The sequence below is a fragment of the Pteropus vampyrus genome, unplaced genomic scaffold, assembly GCF_000151845.1.
Source record: "Pteropus vampyrus isolate Shadow unplaced genomic scaffold, Pvam_2.0 Scaffold1, whole genome shotgun sequence".
In the NCBI taxonomy this organism is placed as follows: domain Eukaryota; kingdom Metazoa; phylum Chordata; class Mammalia; order Chiroptera; family Pteropodidae; genus Pteropus; species Pteropus vampyrus.
Window position 1 is genome coordinate 36,363,848 of NW_011888782.1, and position 19,420 is coordinate 36,383,267.

The following is a 19,420-nucleotide window of genomic DNA, read 5'->3' on the forward strand; positions in this document are numbered from 1 at the left end:
AATACCTACCAATGCCAGCTAAGTCCAAGAGTAGAACCTAGACTACCACCCTTACCAGTCTGTAAAGATGAGCCACAACCCCCACAATGGGATGGTGTCAGAGAAGGACAAGTAGAAAGCTGGGATTCTCATCTTGTCAGGTAGGAACAAGTCCCTCTCTCCCCATCCCCATACAGAGTCAGTGAAATTATGAACAGACACAGAACTTCCACCCCCCACCTAGTAGTTATCATGTTCCCCCACCCCGCCGCCTCCCAGCATGAGTGGTATCAGAGGAGGCCTAGTGAATGAATATCATGACTCTAACCACTGCCTAGCAATAATGAGGCCACCCTCCCACCCTGACCCTTGGTGTCAGTGAAGGCCATATGTAAAGCAGTAATGAGACACTCCGATCCCTTATAGCTAGGGTAAAATCCAAACAGGCCAATTAAGAGTGGAGGAAAGATTCTCACCTCTGCCTAAATGTGACATGGAGCCCCTTTCTCCCTTAGGTATCAATGCAAGCCAAATGGGGAACCTAGACTTCTCATCTAGCCGTAGTAAGATGATGCCATCCATTCTCCCTGCTAGAGCAATTTCAGAGGAAGTCAGCTAAAACAGGTATAAATAAGATCTAAAGTTTTTACAACATAATGCCCCAAATATCCAGATTTCAGTCAAAAGTCACTTCATACCAAAATCAGAATACCCTAACTTGAATGAAAAAGACAATCAACAGATGATGACTAAAGATGAGAGAGATGTTAGAATTATCTGACAGATTTTAAAGTAGCCATCGTAAAGACACTTGAATGAGTAGCTGCAAATATGTCTGAAACAAATGAAAACAAAATGTCTCAGCAAACGGATATAAAAAAGAGGCAAATGGAAGGACATTTTGGAACTGAAAAACAGAATAACCAAAATAAAAAACTTAATGAATGGGCTCAATAGCAGAATGCAATAGACAGAGGAAAGAATCAGTGAACAAGGAAAGAAAACAACAGAAATTAACCCCTTTAAACGAAAGAAAGAAAATATATTGAAAAAACTAAACGGGAGTCTATGAACAGAACAAAAGATCTAAAAATGCACGTTACTGAAATCCAGATAAGGAGAAAAGAAGGCCAGGCTGAAAAAGTACTCAAACAATGGCTGAAAACTTCCCAAATTTGGCAAGAGACACATCACAGTCAAACTTCTGAAAATAAATCATCTCACCCCTAATTCCATCCCAATCTTGAATGTGGCAAAAGAGAAACCTTACTACATAGAGGAAGAACAATTCAAATGACAGCAGATTTCTAATCAGAAATCATGACGATCAGAAGGCAATATAGCACATTTTTTTTTAAACTAAAAGAAAAAAAAAAACTAATAACCTAGAATCCTAAACCCAGTGAAAATATGCTTCAGAAAAGAAGAGGAAATATAGATGTTCTCAGATGAAGGCAAACTCAGAAAATTTTTCACCAGCAGACTTAACCTAAAAAAGTGACTAACAAATTCAATGAATAACAAAAAAAGGAACCTTAGAATCTCAGAAAGAAAATAAGAAAATAATAAACAAAAATATGGGTAAATATAACGGGCTTTCCATCTTGAGTTTTCTAAATTATGTTTGATAGTTGAAAAAAATTATAAATGTCTGATGTGATTCTAAATGTATGTAGAAAAAGTATTTAAGATAATTATATTATAAATGGAAGTAGTAAAGGCACACAAATAAGGAGGTAAATGCACTAATTAAAAAGAGAGTGAGGCAGTAGTTTAAAAAACACAATCTAACTATGCCATCTACAAGAAACTTCCTTCAACTATGACACAGGTTGGTTAAAAATAAAAGAACGTAAATAGTACATCATGCAAACATTAATCAAAATAAAGAGTGTTATATTAATCATTAAAAGACTTCAGAACAAAGAAAATTACCAGATAAAGGAACATTAATTACATTGTACAAAAGGGCCTGCTATATAACCAAGAAGATATAGCAACCCTAAATGTGTATGTATCAATAACAGATCTACAAAACATGTAAAGTAAAAACTTACAGAACTGAAATGAGACAGATAAATCCAGTTATAGTGAGAGCCATCAACAACTTTCCCTAAGCAACTGACAGAATGATTAGAAAGAAAATCAGAAAGGATATATAAGCACACAACAACATCAAACAGCAGAGTCTAATACATATTCTTTTCCAAGTGTCCAAGGAATACATACCAAGAAAGACTATATTCTAAACTATAAAACAAGTTTCTCAAAAATTTTTGAAAAACTTAAATTTTATAGTGTTCTCTTATCACAATGGAATCAAATTAGGAATCATTAACAGAAAGATAATAGGAAACGCCCTAACTTGGAAATCAAACAATAAACTTATAAATAATCCACAGATCAAATGTCTAAAAGAAATTTTTTTTTAAAATACATTGAACTGAATGAAAATAAAAAAATAGCATGTCAAAATCTGTTAGACACAGCAAAAGCAGTGCTCAAAGGGGAATGTGTAGCACTAAAAGCTGTTTTTTTTTTTTAAAGAAGGAAATCTTACAAATCAATAATTTAAACTCACATCTCAAGAACCTGGAGAAAGTTAAAATAAACCAAAAGAGGCAAAACTTAAAAAAATAATAAAGAGCATAAATCAATGAAATTGAAAACAGAAAATTTATTTTGGTATTACACTGATATCAAAACCAGACAAAAAAGTATCAAAAAGGAAAGTTGCACAGGAATATTCCTCATTAGTATAATGCAAAAATCTCTTTTGTACAATGTAACAAAATACTAGCGAATTCAGCAATGTATGAAAAGAATTATACAACACAACCAAGGATTTCTTCAGGAACTCAAGGATGGTTCGATATTCAAAAATCAATTAATATAATCTACCATATTAACAAGTAAAAGAAGAAAAATCATATTGATCATATACAACTGATTCAGAAAAAGTATTTAACAAATTAAAACACCCATTCATGATAAAAACTTCCCGTGAGAGATATCAAGGTGAATTTCTTCAATCTGATTAAAGAGCATCTAAAAATAACCTACAGCTAACAGTATAACGGTAAAATATTGAATGCCTTTTTTCCTAGATCAGCAACAAGGCAAGGGTGTTCACTCTCATTACTCTTATTATATTGTGCTGAAAGTTCTAGCCAGCACAGTAAATCAAAGAAAGAAAATTCAAGGCACATAGATCTAAAATGAAGAAATGAAACTATCCTTATTTGCAGATAACATGATTGCCTATGTAGAAAAAATTTAAAAATCTAAAGAACCTACAACTCCTAAAATGAATAAGTGAGTATATAAGGTCAAAATATACAACAATCAACTGTATTTTTATATATGAGCAATGAACATATGGACATCAAATTAAAATATTTTATATACAAGAAATGAATATGTAGACATCAAAATTAAAAATACACTATACAATAAAGAAAAAGCTCATTGTAAATCTAATAAAACATGTCTAACATATATATGCTGAAAACTACAAAATGCTGATCAAAATCTATTGAAAGATCTAAATAAATGAAAAGACATAACTGTGTTCAAGAACTAGAACTAGAACAAGAACTAGAAGATTAAACATAAAAAGATGTCAACTCTTCCACAGATTTAACACAATTACTAGAAAAAATCCCAGCAAGATTTTTGTAGATACAGTAGACACAGACAAGTTTATTCTAGATATTATATGGAAAGGCAAAAGAACTAGAATAGCTAAAATAATTTTAGAAAAGAAGTTTGAAGTATGAGGAATCAATCTACCTGATGATCTCAAGGCTTATTTATACAGCTATAGTAATCAAGAATGTATGATATTGATGGAAGAGCAGACACACAGATCGTTGAAGCAAAATAGAGATCCTAGAAACAGACCCATGTAAATATGCCTATCTTAGTTTTTACCAAGGCACAAAAGCAACTCATTGGAGGAATCAACTTTTCAAACTAATGGTGCTACAGCAAAAGGACATCCATAGGCAAAATAAGGACCATGACCCTAAGACTTACATCTTATAAAAAAATTAACTCACAATAAGGCATGGACTTAAATGGAAAACACAAAACTATAAAACTTTTAGGAAAAAAAAAACACAGGAAAACCTTCAGAATCTAGGGCTAGGTTAAGAATTCTTGGACTTGACACCAAAAGCACAATCTATAAAAAGAAAAATTGATAAAGTGGACTGCTTCAAAATTAAGACTTTTGCTCTGCCAAAAACCCTATAAAGAAGATGGAAAGATAAGCTACAGACTTGAAGAAAAGACATGTCGAACACATACATATCTGACAAAGCACTAGTATCTAAAATATATAAAGAACTCTCAAATTGCAACAAACCAACAAATATGCAACTATTATATATCCCGATAATTACACTCCTGGGCATTCACCCAGCAGAAATGAAAACTAATTCAGACAAAAACACATACATGAATGTTCATAGCAGCTTTATTCATAATAGCCCCAAGCTTCAGACTACCCAGATTTTTTTCAATGGGTGAATGGTACTATGTATTATATGACTTTATTTCTATTATACATTTGAATGATAAAATTATAAAAATGGAAAACATTGGTGATTGTAAGAAGTTTTAAAGAGGGTGAGGACAACAGGGAAGTGAATGTGACTATAAAAAATGGCAACATGAGGGATCCTTGTGGTGAGAGAAATGTTTTACATATTGACTGTACTTTTGTCAGTACTTGGGTTGTGAACATGATACTATAGTTTTGTAAGAAGTTACCACTGGGAGAACATGGATAAAAGATACATAACATCTCTTTGTTTTATTTCTGATAACTGCATGTGAATCATTATTTCAAAATAAAACACTTGGTAAAAGAAATTTATAAAGCAATACTGAGACAGACAGACAGACAGACAGACAGACAGACAGACACACACACACACACACACACACACACACACACACACACACACACAGAGTAGGTAAGTACTGTATGATTCTCCTTCATGTTCTCATTCCTTGGGTGGAGAGTGTCTCCTTTGCAGGGGCTTGAGCTAGGATTACCAAGTCAGCTTTTATTCTTACTCTACAACCACCTTAGCCGATATGATTCATTTGAAAGCTTCAATTACCATATGCCAATGATTGCCAAGTTTGTATTTCAAGCCAATTCTTGTCTTTTAAAGTCCAGACATATTTTACCTATAAATGAATAATCAATCTAGGTACCTTACAGGCACTTCAAACCCAACATGTGTATATTTAAAGATAGCACCTTTGCCTGACAGCTCTCAGCTCTGCTTCTCTTGGGGCTTTCCCTGTTTCGGTGGTTGTCACTATATCGTCCAATGCAGAGATGCTAAAGCTAGTGTGTGGTTTCCTCTGTCTTACTCTCATACATCTATTAAATCATGAAACACCGTAAATGCAAGTTCCTAAATCCTCATGCCACCACCTGGTCTCAACTACCACTATTATACATCTCGTAAATGATTTCTGCATCCCCATTTATGCTTCCCACCAAAGCATCCTTCCTTTAGTAACCAGACTGACCTTTACAAAATGCAAATCAAAACACTCCACTCTTTACCTTAAAACTTTTCAATGTTACTCACTATGTTTGTCATAATCTCATCAAAGCACACAAAATCCCATATATTCTTGTTTCCATCTGTATTATATCACCCTTTTTGCTCTTTTCTAAATTCCAGCCATAACGGATTCTTCTAATTTCTCCTATGCATCCTGTTCTTTCTCACCTCAGGCCCTTTGCAATTCCTCCTACCACTTCTAGTTCAACCTACTTATAAATCTACTAGTTGGATCTTATCTTATCTTACACATCATCTTCTCCAAGATGGGTTTTCCTGAGCCCCCAGACTAGGATAGGTCCTAGTCATACATATTTGGCTTGGTGCTTTATTTAGGTTAACTTAGGCCTACTTGCTAATATACTTGACATCCATTTTCTCTAGAGCTTTCTAAATATAGAAAACAGTAAGAATAATTATCCTAGTAAGAGACTTCGTCATTCATTCATAATCAAACTATGCCTGTGATCTCAGATTTCTAGCCTCTAGAACTGAGAAATAAACATTTGTTGTTTATAAGCCATCCGTTCTATATTTTGTCATAGTAGTCTGAAATGACTAAGACAGAAAACCGGTACTGCAAGTGTGGTGCTGGTATAACTAATACGTAAAACTGTGAAGCAGTTCTGCAACCAAGTAATGTGTAGAGGTTGGAAGAGTTTTAGAGTGCATGGTAGAAAAAGCCCACATGACCGTGAACAGACCATTAAAAGCAATTCTGGTGAGAGCTCAGAGAAGAAGAGAAGAGTGGTAGAGAAAGCTTCATTCTTCCTAGAGAATACCTAAGTGGTCGTGGACAGAATGTTCATGAGAATATGAACAGTAAAGGACATACTGATGAGGTCTCAGATGGAAATGAGGAACATGTTAATCGGAAACTAGATGAAATGCCATCCACGTTACAAAGCAGCAAAGAATGCAGCTGAACTGTTCATATCCTAGTATTTTGTGGAAGACAGAATGTGTGAGTGATGAATTTGGATATTTGGCTGAACCTTTTTCTATGCAAAGTGTTGAAGGTGCAGCTTGGCTTCTTTTGAATGCTTATACTAAAATGGGAGAAGAAATTACTTAAAGACAGAATTTGTATTCAGATGGGAAGCAGAATTAAAAATTTGGAAAATTCTCAACTTATCCATATTGTAACAGTCTCTTGGAAGAGAACTCTAAGGGTATGTATGTATGGCCAAGAGACCTTTTGATAGAGTTAGTATAGGTGTGAACCTAGAATCCAATCAGCCACCACAGCAGGAAAACAGCCTATAGAACTAAAGGGGAAGGAGACAAGAATGAAGGAAGGATGCTGTCAGACTTCTTAGAATTTACAGGATGGGACCACATTGCTATTCTGCTGTGAATGTGAGACAGTCTTCAAGACAAAGGAAGAACCCCACAGGTGATTCAGAGATTGCCAGGGCTTCTTCCATGGTTTCAAAAGGGACTAAGGGCATTGTCTGGGTTTCAACAGGCCAGAAGACCTTCTACCCCAAACCAAGGGAGCCAGTAGGAGAGTGGCTACCTCTACCTAGATTTCAAAGAATGGAGCTGCCTAAAGCTATTGGGACAGGTGGAAAGCAGAGGACATGGCGAGGGCAAAGAACATCATGGAGACCCCCACTAGTGCAATGCCTAGCAGAGTTATGAGGGAAAGGCTGCAGCCGTCCTATAACGTAAAACGAATAGCACCACCGGCATACCATTCCAGCCTGGGAAAGTTGCTGTAAGGGTTGAACCCTGCTAAGCCATGGGGACAAGGATGCCCAGGGTACGTCCAGGAGGTGGGATCCCCAGCCCCAGTAGTGAGCAGTGCATCAAGTTAAAGATTATTCTCTAGTCTTAAGGTTTGATGTCATTTGCCCTATTCGGTTTTGATTTGCTTGGCATCTATCCCACCTCTTTCTTTCATTTCTCCTTTTCGAACAGGAGTTTTTAACTCAATGCCTGTCCCATCATTATATTTTGGACTCACGTAAGTTGTTTGATTTCACAGTTTCACAGTTGGAGAGAAATTTGTCTCAGGATAAAAAACACATGCTTTATAAATACCAAAAACTTGACCCAAAAGTTTAGTTATCCAACATTCTTTCTAAAGTTTGATGAGCTCCAATAAAAACAATAACAAAGAGAAACATAAGGAAAATGAATGTTGGGATGTGCCATGTATAAAGTAATTTGAAGCTTTAGAAGGTATGTCTATAAAATACTTTCTGAATAGTAATTTAGAGAGGTTAGGGTTTTAGGTCTTTACATTTTAATATTCTACAACAAGAAATATTTGTAATGAATCTATATTTCCCGACTCCTGTTTTTTCTTATATCCCATCTTTGATTTCAAATTAAATATGGATACTTTGTACTGAGTACTACTCAAAAGTTAATCCTACTAGTAATCATACCTTCATCTATTTGTCATATTAAAGTTTTTGACTGTATTCTTCTGTATGGCTCATATATTCATGGTGCATGGTTCTGTGAACATTTAATCTTCATTTCCTGTTAAAAACATCTGATTAAAAGCATCATTTTTAAAACATAAAAATGAAGAGATTACAAGAATGGATTTTAGGATATGAGATAAGAGAAATATCCATATAAAAATATAACCACTATTAATTGAAGAAATTTAAGTATGCTTACAAAAGAGAAAATAGACAACTTGGGCCTATAGGGGCAAAGGGAAGCAAGGGATGCTCTCAAAGTGTAGCTTCACAGGGTATTACTGTTGATATTCTGCCAGCCTCAGGTTAATAAAAGCAGGTACTTCCAAACTGTGAAGGAGGACATACAATCAAAACTATATTAACCAAAAGGTGAAGGAATAGAGCCTAGTCTGATTGACTAAAATTACTTCTAAGCCTTTTTGTTTCAACCGCTCCTACTGACAACCTTTCTAAAATGTATTAAGGTATACTTTTCTGCTTTAGTAAGTCTACTATAAGTGAACATAATTAAATCACTGGTGACTGCAGGTCTTATACATTAGGGTCAGCCTTGTTGTGAGCATCAGTTTTCACTGGGCCCTAAGGAAGATGTGGACATTGGGCTAGATGTATATAGACTGGTCCTAGGCTATTCATTCTTTGTATGCTCCTATTTTTTTAACTCAATGTTTAAAATCAATTTTTTAAAGGTAAGGAAAGCAGCTTATTTTCCTATAAGTCAAAGGCAGGAAAAATAAACCTGGTTATCTGAGCTTTTACTGTACCACTGGAGCTTTCCTAAAGTAATAGGTATTCTTGAAAAATCAGTTCCATTTCAACACTTTTAAGGAAATGAATGCCCAAAGGCAAAGCTGGGGAAAAAGAAAGGTAAAATCCATTTCCTATGTGAAGAAAACAATATTGCAGAAAGCTGTGCAATATTCAGGTATTCACTATATCTTATGTACTAAGTTATGCTTACGTACTGAATGCACTGTTAAACATCAGGAATACAGCAAGCCTTTCCTGCCTGTGCCTTAGTTTCTTCATTTGCAAAATTATAAGGCTGGCCATACATGCCTCTCCCATAACATACAAAAGTTTCCCATGCCGTGATTTGTTATAAGCAAAGCTGTATTATTCTACCATCAGCTGTGGGGCAGGGGGTGAGGATGGGGGTGTAGGAGGAATAACTTTCCAAGGGGCAGTAGGACCCACAAACTCCTAAGAATATTGTTCTTTGCAGTTAATTTAGTAGTGCTGACTAGTCATTTTACTCTTCTATTATTGCTCTGGGCAGAACACTAAATGAATAACAAATCAAAATTTGATTAGGCTAGATGTTAAAGTATCAAATATCCCAAAAGAGACAGTGAAGCATCCACAGAGGCTTTATTTTCTTTCCATTTTCTTTGAAGTCTTATCCTGAATGACAAATGGCATCAGCCCTTGTGGTCTGATCCACAAATCACTGGAGTAGGCATCAGCAGAGCTGGATGTGGGTTCTAGCCTTGAGTAGTGAACTGTATGACCTTAGACAAGTCACCTGTTCGTCTACAAAATATTTTATTCTATTTCTGTCATTAGACAGGAATTCTATGACAATTTCAACACATTTCCTTTTAAAATAAAGATATTACACAAATAGTTCAGGAGAATGCCACAAATATAACATATTTTGACTATGGAAAGGCATTTGGCCATGTATTTGAGGGTGAGCAAAGTGTGTCACCCCAAAATATGCTTTTGGAATACTGACTATTTTAAGCTGATTATTTTTAAGAAACAAACAAAAATACTCAAAAAGAGTCTTTTACCACTTCCTCACCTGACTAAAGAAATTTAGATTAAAAATCCCGCTTAAAGGAAGGAAGCAATCTATCACCTTAGCATAATGTGAACTAAGTGTGTCACACAGGAAGGATCCTAGCAAAGTCTGTTTGCCTTCCCTCTATGTCCCATTCTTTAAAGTTCTAGACCACTACTTCTCCTACCTTAGCCCAAAGTGGCATATAAGCCTCAACTGCCCAATTTGTCCTTGGGTGCCATATTCTCCTGGATCCCCCATATGTACATACATAATAAACTTGGTTATCTTCTCCTGTTAATCTGTCTCATGTATATTTCACAATTAGACCAGCCAAAAGAACTTAGGAAAATAGAAGGAAAATTATTTTTCCTCCCCTACATATTGAATACAAACATTAACACAGGCTGCATAGTCAAATGGGTTCTTAACACTGAACAGCAAATGCTGAGTAATGAATCAGAAGGAACACTGGAACATTGAATTAACAAGATTAAATTGAACTGTGGATTCAAATGAATGGTCTAGATTACTCATTAAAATTGCTGTTATATGCATATAATAAAGTTCTGGCATTCAGCTTGGATACATCCCTCTCCATGTGTGGAATAACTGATTCATTGGGTTTTCTTCTTATATTTCACATAAGTAAACCTGGAACTACAGTAAAAAAAAAAAAAAATCTACAAGCAAGAAGTAGGAGAGGCCTGACTTAAGCACAATTCATGTGAAAAAGAACTAAGAGCTTGAGCTGACTTTGAACTTACCATGAGTCAACAGTGTGACATGACTGCCAAAAAAGCTAACGTAATCCTTGCCACCAATAACAGAAGTGTAGTGTCCAGAACAAGGGAGTTACAGCTTTACTCTATTCTCTGCATCCTGTGCTGGGCACCACACATTTAGAATGATGTACTTGGTCCCAAGGGCATCATATTTAAGAATAAAAAAATTGTAAATAAATTAGTACACACATACACACATGTAAACACACAAACAAATAAGTTCAAGTAAAACTGCAGAAATCTGAGTAAGATCCGTGGATTCTATCAATGTCAATATCCTGCTTGTGATAAACTATAGTTTACAAGTGTCTGCCATTAGGTGAAAGTGGGAAAAGTATTCAGAGATCTCTCTTAACTATTTCTTACCATTACACGTGAATCTACAATTACCTCATTAAAATATTTTTTTTTTTAAAAGGTGATACTGACAAACAAGAGCAATTCCATGACAGAGAGAGACCAGAATGTAAAAGGACCTAGAAAACAAGTCCTGACCACTGAAGGAACCAGAACTGTTTGGCCTGGAAAAGCTAAATCTTGAGGGAGAGATATTAAATATCTGATGAGCTGCAAGTGACAAAGTTCAGACCTAAAAGAACACACACCAAAGCAGATTTGGTGTTGATCCAAACAGTACACAGAACAAAATGGGCTGTTTCGCCAATGGGGATGTTCAAGAAATGCAACTATTGTCAATCTGGCTACCCATTAGAAACACATGGGAATAGTTTTAAGTCTATCAATGCCCGGGCCCCACCCGACCAATTAAATTAGAATCTCTGAGGGAGGACAGGGCAATGGTAGGTATTAAAAGCACTCCAGGGGTTTTTAATGTGCAATTACACTTGAGAATGACCAAGGTAAATACAATCAAGGTAGCCACCTGTCTGTGCGTAGTGTAGAGGGGATTCCTTCTCAGAAGCGTGCATTATTAGGTTTGCTTCCCAGATCTTTTCTGCTTTAGAACCTCTTATATTTTTAACTTAATGTTATACTCTATGAGCATGAAGATTAGCTTTCTTTGCACATATCTGAGAAGAAATGAAGTGTAAATGGCGCAGTCTCTTAAAGAATTTAGGTTAACTTGTAATTGCTAGCTTATTCTACTCATGAATAAGAGCTTTCAAAGATATATGCACTACTATCTTTGTGGAAAAGAGCAACAGTACAGGCACGTTTATATGTTGATGAACTTAAACAATTTAATGCCCAAGTTAAGTAAAATAATTTTAAAACATGCTAAGTTTCAAGAATTCTCAAGTTTCTTCAATGATAAAATAATTGTTGAAATCGAGCAGAAATTACTTTGTAGTTTGGTCTCTGCTGCACTAGTTTATCCAATGTACATGATTAAATTATCTGTTATATATTCCTACTTTAAATATTTTATAATACTTTTTATAACAGCCTGAATATTTTGCAACCAATATGCAGTTCTCCACATCTTCTTTGGTGTTGGTTATATTCTTATTCTTAATTTTATTCTTCTGACCACTAAATAGATACGTTTATACATGTTCTCTAATCTCCCTTGAAAAGACACATCTATATGTGTTCAAAAGCCTTCTAGCCATAACATGGATCAAGCATCCATTCCAGTGGGTGGGGTTATGATTCTAAATTTTAGTGGCCCCTCCAGATTTTTCCACTTAGCTGTAACACACCCTCTAAACTTAAAAACTTTCACTTTAGGTTACAGTAAATCATCAACCATTTCCTTTTACTTTTGCCATCTGTCACTGCAAAAGCTCCTAATAAATATGAAGTTTCTTCTAGGCTACTAGAAGTCTCTCTCATTAATCTTTGTCATGTGGTTCACAAATAATGAGAGGTATTAAAGATCATCATCTTGTTTACAGATAATCACCACCAAAAGAGCCTGAAATAACATCGTGATTTGACTAGACGTATTCGGTATTTCAGGAGTCCTGATGGGGTAGTAAGCACACATTTAACATTTTTTACCAATAGCTGGTTAACTGTACCACATTTCAAGTAACGACTGCCCTTGCCATATCAAAACACCAGAAAGAATTCCGACCTTACAGCCATCTGAGCAGCTGCTGGGAGGACAGTTTGCTCCACAGCCAACAGTCACCTTTCCATTTTTCAAGCACATACCTCTCACAGAAATGTTTTCAGTGCGGCAGTCTACAGAGCTGGTTATAACACCGGCACGATGTGACAACAAAATTCATGATGATTTTGCTTTTTCAGCCTGCCCCTTTCTTTTTAAAAAATTTTCCCTCCCCCTCAATCACCCAAAGAAAACCAAACCAACAATACTTCCACAAAACCTGACTCAGACTTATGAATATAATGCTTTCAGTGAAAGCAGACCAGCTTTATAGGAGAACAGCTTTCAAGAGAAGCAGGAAGCTGATCTGAGCAGCAGAGAGAGCAGGGATGGGGCGGAGCAGAAAGGAACTGAGCTGGGGGAGAGCGAAGCACAGACAGTCCTTGCTGCTTCTAGTTACTTATTGACAGTTTCATCTTATAGCACAGATTTATGAACAGGGTGAGCATCCGTCTTGCCGTACCTTTTCTTTCTTTTACGAATCTCTGTCAATCTGGTAAACTATTACACAGGGGAAAGTGAGGCCTTACAGCCTCGCCAGAGCCCAGTTGCAGGGAAATGATGTAAGCTTCCCACCTCCCACCAGCCCCTGCTCTGCCAATCCACCTCTACTCTGACCTGTTAACATCTCCCCTCCCCCAGTGCCACTGCCCTGGGGCTGCAGGGCCCCAGGCTCGCCTAGCTGTGTCCTACTGTGAGGCAGAAAAGTATTTGCCAGGGGATAAGGAATATTTTTGTTTTGAGAAAAGTCTTCAATGAAAAAACAAATGCCTCAATTTGAAAAATAATGCTGAGTCGACAAAAGCTAGTTAGCCCCCAGGAGAAATAAAATTAAATAGGATTGAAGTAAGGAATGCAATTTAGCAAAAGGCAGCAGAAGGTGTGATATAGCAAAGGGTGTAATAATGAGTTATACTATTCTAATACGAACTCTGTGACTTTGGACAATTGGCTTAATCTGTCTGGTTTCATTTTCTGTAAAAGGAAAGAGTTAATATAAATTATACCTGAGATTTCTTGTACTGCTGTAATTTTATGAATTGATGCCCAAAAGAAATAAGCCAGAAGCAAAAAAGTAATCTGACCATGGCCAATTGTTTGTTGTTTACTCAAACTGGCAAGTAATTCCTTTTATTGAGCTATTTAAGATATGGTTTGCCAAAGTACTAGTAAACGTGAGTAGGACTACCGAAAGACGTATAGGGAAAATATTACAGGCAGTTCAAGTGTTAATCACTATCTGGAGAATTGAAAGGGAATTGGGATCATGAAGATTCATGCTCAGGAAAGGATAATTTAAAAACAGATGCTTGGCAGCCATTAAGACTTCTGACATTACCCTAGACAACTATTTACCTGGAGCAGCACTGTTCTAAGTTTAAAAGACACACGGACACACACACACACACACACACACACACACACACACACACACACACACACACACACACACACCCCACACATCCCCCCCAGAGAATTTTTTATTTCTTTTTAGTTAAGAACCCATAATGTACTGGTTACTAGCACAACTGTCTTCAAATTAGGGTAGGCAAACTCCTGGAAGTACATGAGGCTTTCCAAAGGGTATGAAGAGTATGCAGATACATAAACGGTAAATTAATTTCCAGGTAACTTTTCTCAACACCGTCCCTAAAACTGATCTACCTGAGAATGCCCCTACAGAGCAGGTTTACCTTTCCCACCTTCCATTTTCCAATCCCCCTTCTCCCACTTTACAAAATCAAGACACACAGCTCACCCATCACAAATACGTCTAGTCAAATCATGATGTTATTTCAGGGCATTGCCTGGGGTAGGAAAGAACCTCTGGGCAGGACACAAAGGGAAATATTGGAGGTAAAAACAAGCTTATGGCTCTAATCACTCTTGATTTACAACTCAAGTGGTTTTGCCAATTTCTTGCTTGGAATAAAAGTAGAGGAGAACCTAATTTGGTTTGTTAGCTGATAAATCATTAAAAATAATTTTAAATGACACATCACTATGATTTTGAATACAAGCCAGGAGTTCAAAGACTTGAGTGACACTGCTATATTAATATTCTCATCCTCTTCAACTTATTTATGTAAACAAAATTCTACAGTGTATATATTAAAAAGAATGAAAAATATGCTGAACTTTTTGTAATGAATAACATTCATCCGATGATATATGAACTCATTAGAAGAAAAGCTCTAATAATGCATTAAGAGATAAATGTCCAATAAAATTGTATTTTTTCTATATTTATCAAAATTCATAATTCACATGTTATTATGATAAACTGTGTACTAATAACCACTGTAATAACTTTTTAAAAAATCACTTAGAGTTTTGTCACAGTAAATTAAATTTTATCACCAGAAGTATGATAGGATAATCAAAAATAAATTTTTAAACATAATACATAAGGATAAAATTTAGTGGTAAAAGTGTAATAATAAAGACTTCAAGGAGAAAAATTAACTCTAAAATTTCTGACTGTTAAAGAGTAGTATGTAAATGAATAGAGGTAAGTATCAGACAGTTATGGTATTTGACTCAAATATTTAAGAAGGATATGTCAAATTTACTAAGAAATGCCAATATTTACAATCAACAACAATATTTACAAACAACAATCATACAAATGATTTAAACTTATGATAATAATTTTAAATGTCAATGAGAGAACCTATAGTTTTAAAAATTCTTTTACTGGAGCAGAGATATTTAAAGACCACTACACTGGTTCACCCTTCTTCTTTTCAAAGCACCTTTCAAGAGTCACTGCAGAGTTTTAAAAAAGAACAGCAATCTGGAACTGCAGGAAATGAGCTACTTAGAACAACTACATTTTCTAGTTATCTCTAGTTATATTCTTTGAGCACCACAAATAATTATGTCTCCTAATTTTAAACTACTATAAATGAAAAATCTCCTTAAAATGGGAAACTTTCTCACCTTCTTACATCATACCAACATGATTTAACCTTTCATTAGTTTTTCCCAGGCAATTATTACTAACACCAATCCTGCTGAGCATTCACATAATGCTCTCAAGACCTATGATGTTCCTCCTGCTTGGCTCTATGCATATCTGCCAGCGAGTGGGGGATGTGGGTTCCATTCCTGACCTGCCAATCACAAGCTGCCAGTCCTGAGCAGGTACTGAAACTCCCTCAGCTCCAACTTTCTTCCCCCAAAAAAGAAGTTAACCTCACCTTCTTAAACTATCTTGCAAAACTAAGCTGAGTTTACTTTACAGAGTGAGCATGCTTTACTTAAAGATTCCATACCAAGAAAACATGTTCTGGGTTTTTTTTTCCCTTTCGGTCAGGCTCTTCCTACCATTTCTCAACACCAAGTGCGTGCATGAAGCTTCCCTTTCCATTCTAATTGCATAGGTGTGAAAATCAGCAGAAAAGCTAAATAAATAAATCTGTTTAATTCTCATAAAAATGATTTAAGGAATGAGTGTCTTTTATAAAATACATCATGTGTGACATTTATCTCCAGAGATCATATGGGTTCTGGATCATTGATATTACTGGATGGCTGAGTAATATATAGAAAGATAACTTTATATAGGTTTTATCTAAAACTTCAATCTGCTACAAAAGATTCACAGGAAGGAGAGGCTTAACATACTTTTCAAATGTGATCCTCATTCACTTTAGAATCAAATCCCCCTGCCAACTACCAACACACAGCCACGTGTTACTTTTATTAATTATCTGCTCACTCAGTGTGTTTACTTATTATGGTGTTTGGTACTGCAAAGCTGCAGTTGCCAAGCCTATCTAGTTGCATCTAGTGCCCTAAAACCTTAGATGAATTCCCAGAAGCACAAAATAAACCTTTCACTTTTAAAAGAAGCAAATAAAATTCAAATAACCTCAAAGGGGAGATAAGGTTTTAAAATGTTAACCGATCTTACATGTTCTATTTAAAACGTCCATATGGTAAAGCGAGGCACTTCATTCCCTTTTACAAATTATTATGTGGTTACTAGTATTACGGTCTCACTTGACCCTTTACGCAACTCTACTATTACTTCCAGGTTACTGATTATGAGTCTGAACCTCAAAAGTATTTAAATGACTTGCTCAAGATCAAAAGGCAGACAATGAAAGCCAGAACTAGAACTCAATCCTGGAGATGGATGGTCCAGCAAAGTTCTCTAGTATATGTGCGTGGCCCACTGAAACAGCTGGTATAACCAATAAAAATTGCAGTAAGTTATGGGGCATTTCCTTCTCTGTTCTGTGATTCCTACAATGGGTCATGTTTTAGTGTAAAGAGTAGGCATTCGGAATCACAATGATCTGAGTTTGAATACAGATCATATGAGCCTGGGCAAGTTATTTAAGCTTCAATTTCCTTATCTGTAAAAGGTAATAATAGCACCTATAAGGTTTTTGTGGGAATTAAAGAGATAATGTCCTTAGCTCTGCATCAGTTACAAACTTGAGTTTACTAAATAATTAACGTTTTTGAACTCTTATTATGTGACATGTTTTAATTCATCTAATTCTCCCAATAATCCCATGGCACAATAGATACTATTTTTATCATACCTGTTTTATCAATGAGGAAAGACTTTGTCCAAGAGAGGTAAGGCAATTTGACTAGGGTCACAGAACCTTGGGATGTTGTTTCCGTATCCTCTTTAAGAAGTCTAAGAGCTGGCCCTGAGCCTAAGCAGCCTGACTCCAGGGCTCACACTCTGAACTACTGCCTTTTTGGGAATGATTATAATGATAGCACTACCCTTATTCTCAGCATCACCATCATCATCTCCATTTCTATCATTAACCTTCTCTATAGTTAGCCTAGAGGGCCTAAGGTCTATGAAGCACCCCAGTGATGAGACATAAAGAGGAGGGAATTTGACAAAGTAAGACTGTCAGGAGTAAGAGCTTCAGGGAAGAAGTCGAGAAGGAAGCTGGTCTCTGGAAGAGTACTGTGCAACATAATGGAGAAACTAAATGGAGGCCTGAAATTGGGAACATGAAAAAATATCAGCTACTGCATGAGGGAAGGGAGGCGGGGAGAAGGAAAACAGCCTAAGGAAAAAAAAAACATATTATTAACATTTTATCAGGTGCCTAAAGGAATACTAAAAAGAAAAATGGCAAAAATCTGTCCTGTGATATAATTTGGGATTTACTCCCTGTCTACTTAATAATTATCTGACCTTGGGGGGGGGAATGCGATCATTTTAATCAACTTTCATTGATGACTTGATATAGGCACAATGAAAAGCATTTGACTCAAAGTATTAGAGCCCAGCAAAATGTCCCTCTCAAATACTAATTGCAATTTGATTCCTTTGGCAAATCTTAAATCATATACTCGTGCAATGTTACTTCTGAGTTCCTTTGGATAACTGTGTTTTGGGCTTTTAATGCACATTATTTTCCTTTGTGGCTTCTGTCTAAATCTAAAGCCTATTTTCTTCGGTGAAAGAGATTGGCAAAAACCAGTTTGCCCATTTCCTTCAGGCAGAGTTAGGCTGCATCCTACGTGCATCCAAACGCTCTTGTTATGCCACTATTAGCGCACTGAGGCCTCTCACTTGAGACTAGAGATCAGATTTCTCCATTACACTGTAAGATCCCACTGGAGAGAGACAATTCATGTTTTGTTCATCTTCACAACCCCAGCACCTAGTATACTGTGTTGCACTCAATAAATGTTGACAAAGATTAGTTGAAAGTTCTTAAGCTTGTTTTCTGACTTGTTCAAGGTTTCCTTTGCCACTGAGCTCACTGTAGAAGCCTATCTCTTTAAAGAGTGATCATCTTCAATCACCAAAAATGATTACGATTTAGTGGATTAGTTATTACTTTTTTGGCAACTGGTTTGGGAAATAAAAAGGAAACACCTTTGGGATGTTGTTTCAGTACACTCTCTGCTGAACACTAGCCCAGTACTCATATTTCAGACAAAAGATATGACTTAAGGTCATGATCACTTAAAATTTATAGATGAGCTCAAGGGGCTTTGTTTATCCCATAATATCCAGAGAAGTGCCTAGCACAAGGTCAGTATCAGATAAACACTTTTACTTTGGTTGATTAATTGACTGCTGCTATTAGAACTGCCACAGGCCAAATGCAGACTATCCTTGAAATACCAACAAGGGTGTTAAAAGACTTAGCAAAACACTAGCTAGCCTCTAAGATCAGATAATTAGCTATTTAGAAATACAAAATTATGATTATAAAGATAATTAAAATATCCCAACCATATCATACCATACTTCTATTTCTTCCATATGAAGATCTTTGAAAAAGGTAGTGCCAAGAGAACTTTTTACCTTAATCTAAAAAAAAAAAAAAAACACTTTTCCATAAACTATATGGCACAATTTAACAGAAATTGTTGGCCCTTGAGGTATGTGTATACAGGAAGGAGAATGAACATCAATGATCATTCAGTATTACTGAAATTTGCCAAATCTGATCACTATTTTGATAAGTCTAAACATACCTATTTGAAGAAGTTATCTAGGGGCTCCTGAAAACTGCACATGCCCCTTTTGTTAAGAAAAACTTGAGCTCCGTATATACTGCGAAATGCGGCAAAATAAAATAAATAAACTTTAACTTCAGGTTATATGCAAAGATCTATCTTTAAATGTTTCAAATTTCCACAAGACTTCCTTGCATTAATAGACTCTAAGAGATGTTAACATTGAGCATTCTTCAATGTTAAGGCTATTATACTAAAAATCAGTTTAAAATATTTTTAAAAATCAGCAATTTCACAGAGAA

At 35.9% G+C, this 19,420-nt stretch overlaps 1 protein-coding gene across 16 annotated transcripts in view; it reads right to left on the reverse strand.

The window, feature by feature from the left end:
• The window catches only part of BBX (BBX, HMG-box containing), a 251,169-nt gene that overhangs the window by 170,173 nt on the left and 61,576 nt on the right, over positions 1–19,420 (reverse strand). For 3 of the 16 annotated variants that reach the window (XM_023527241.1, XM_023527269.1, XM_023527260.1), the window contains exon 1: positions 12,704–12,970. The exons of 11 other annotated variants lie outside the window; for them this stretch is intronic. The gene's annotated coding sequence lies outside the window, so the exon portion shown is untranslated. Of the gene's footprint in view, positions 1–12,703; positions 12,971–13,122; positions 13,223–19,420 lie in introns of those variants that run through there. 2 more of the 16 variants (XM_023527244.1, XM_023527258.1) reach the window with 1 other exon arrangement.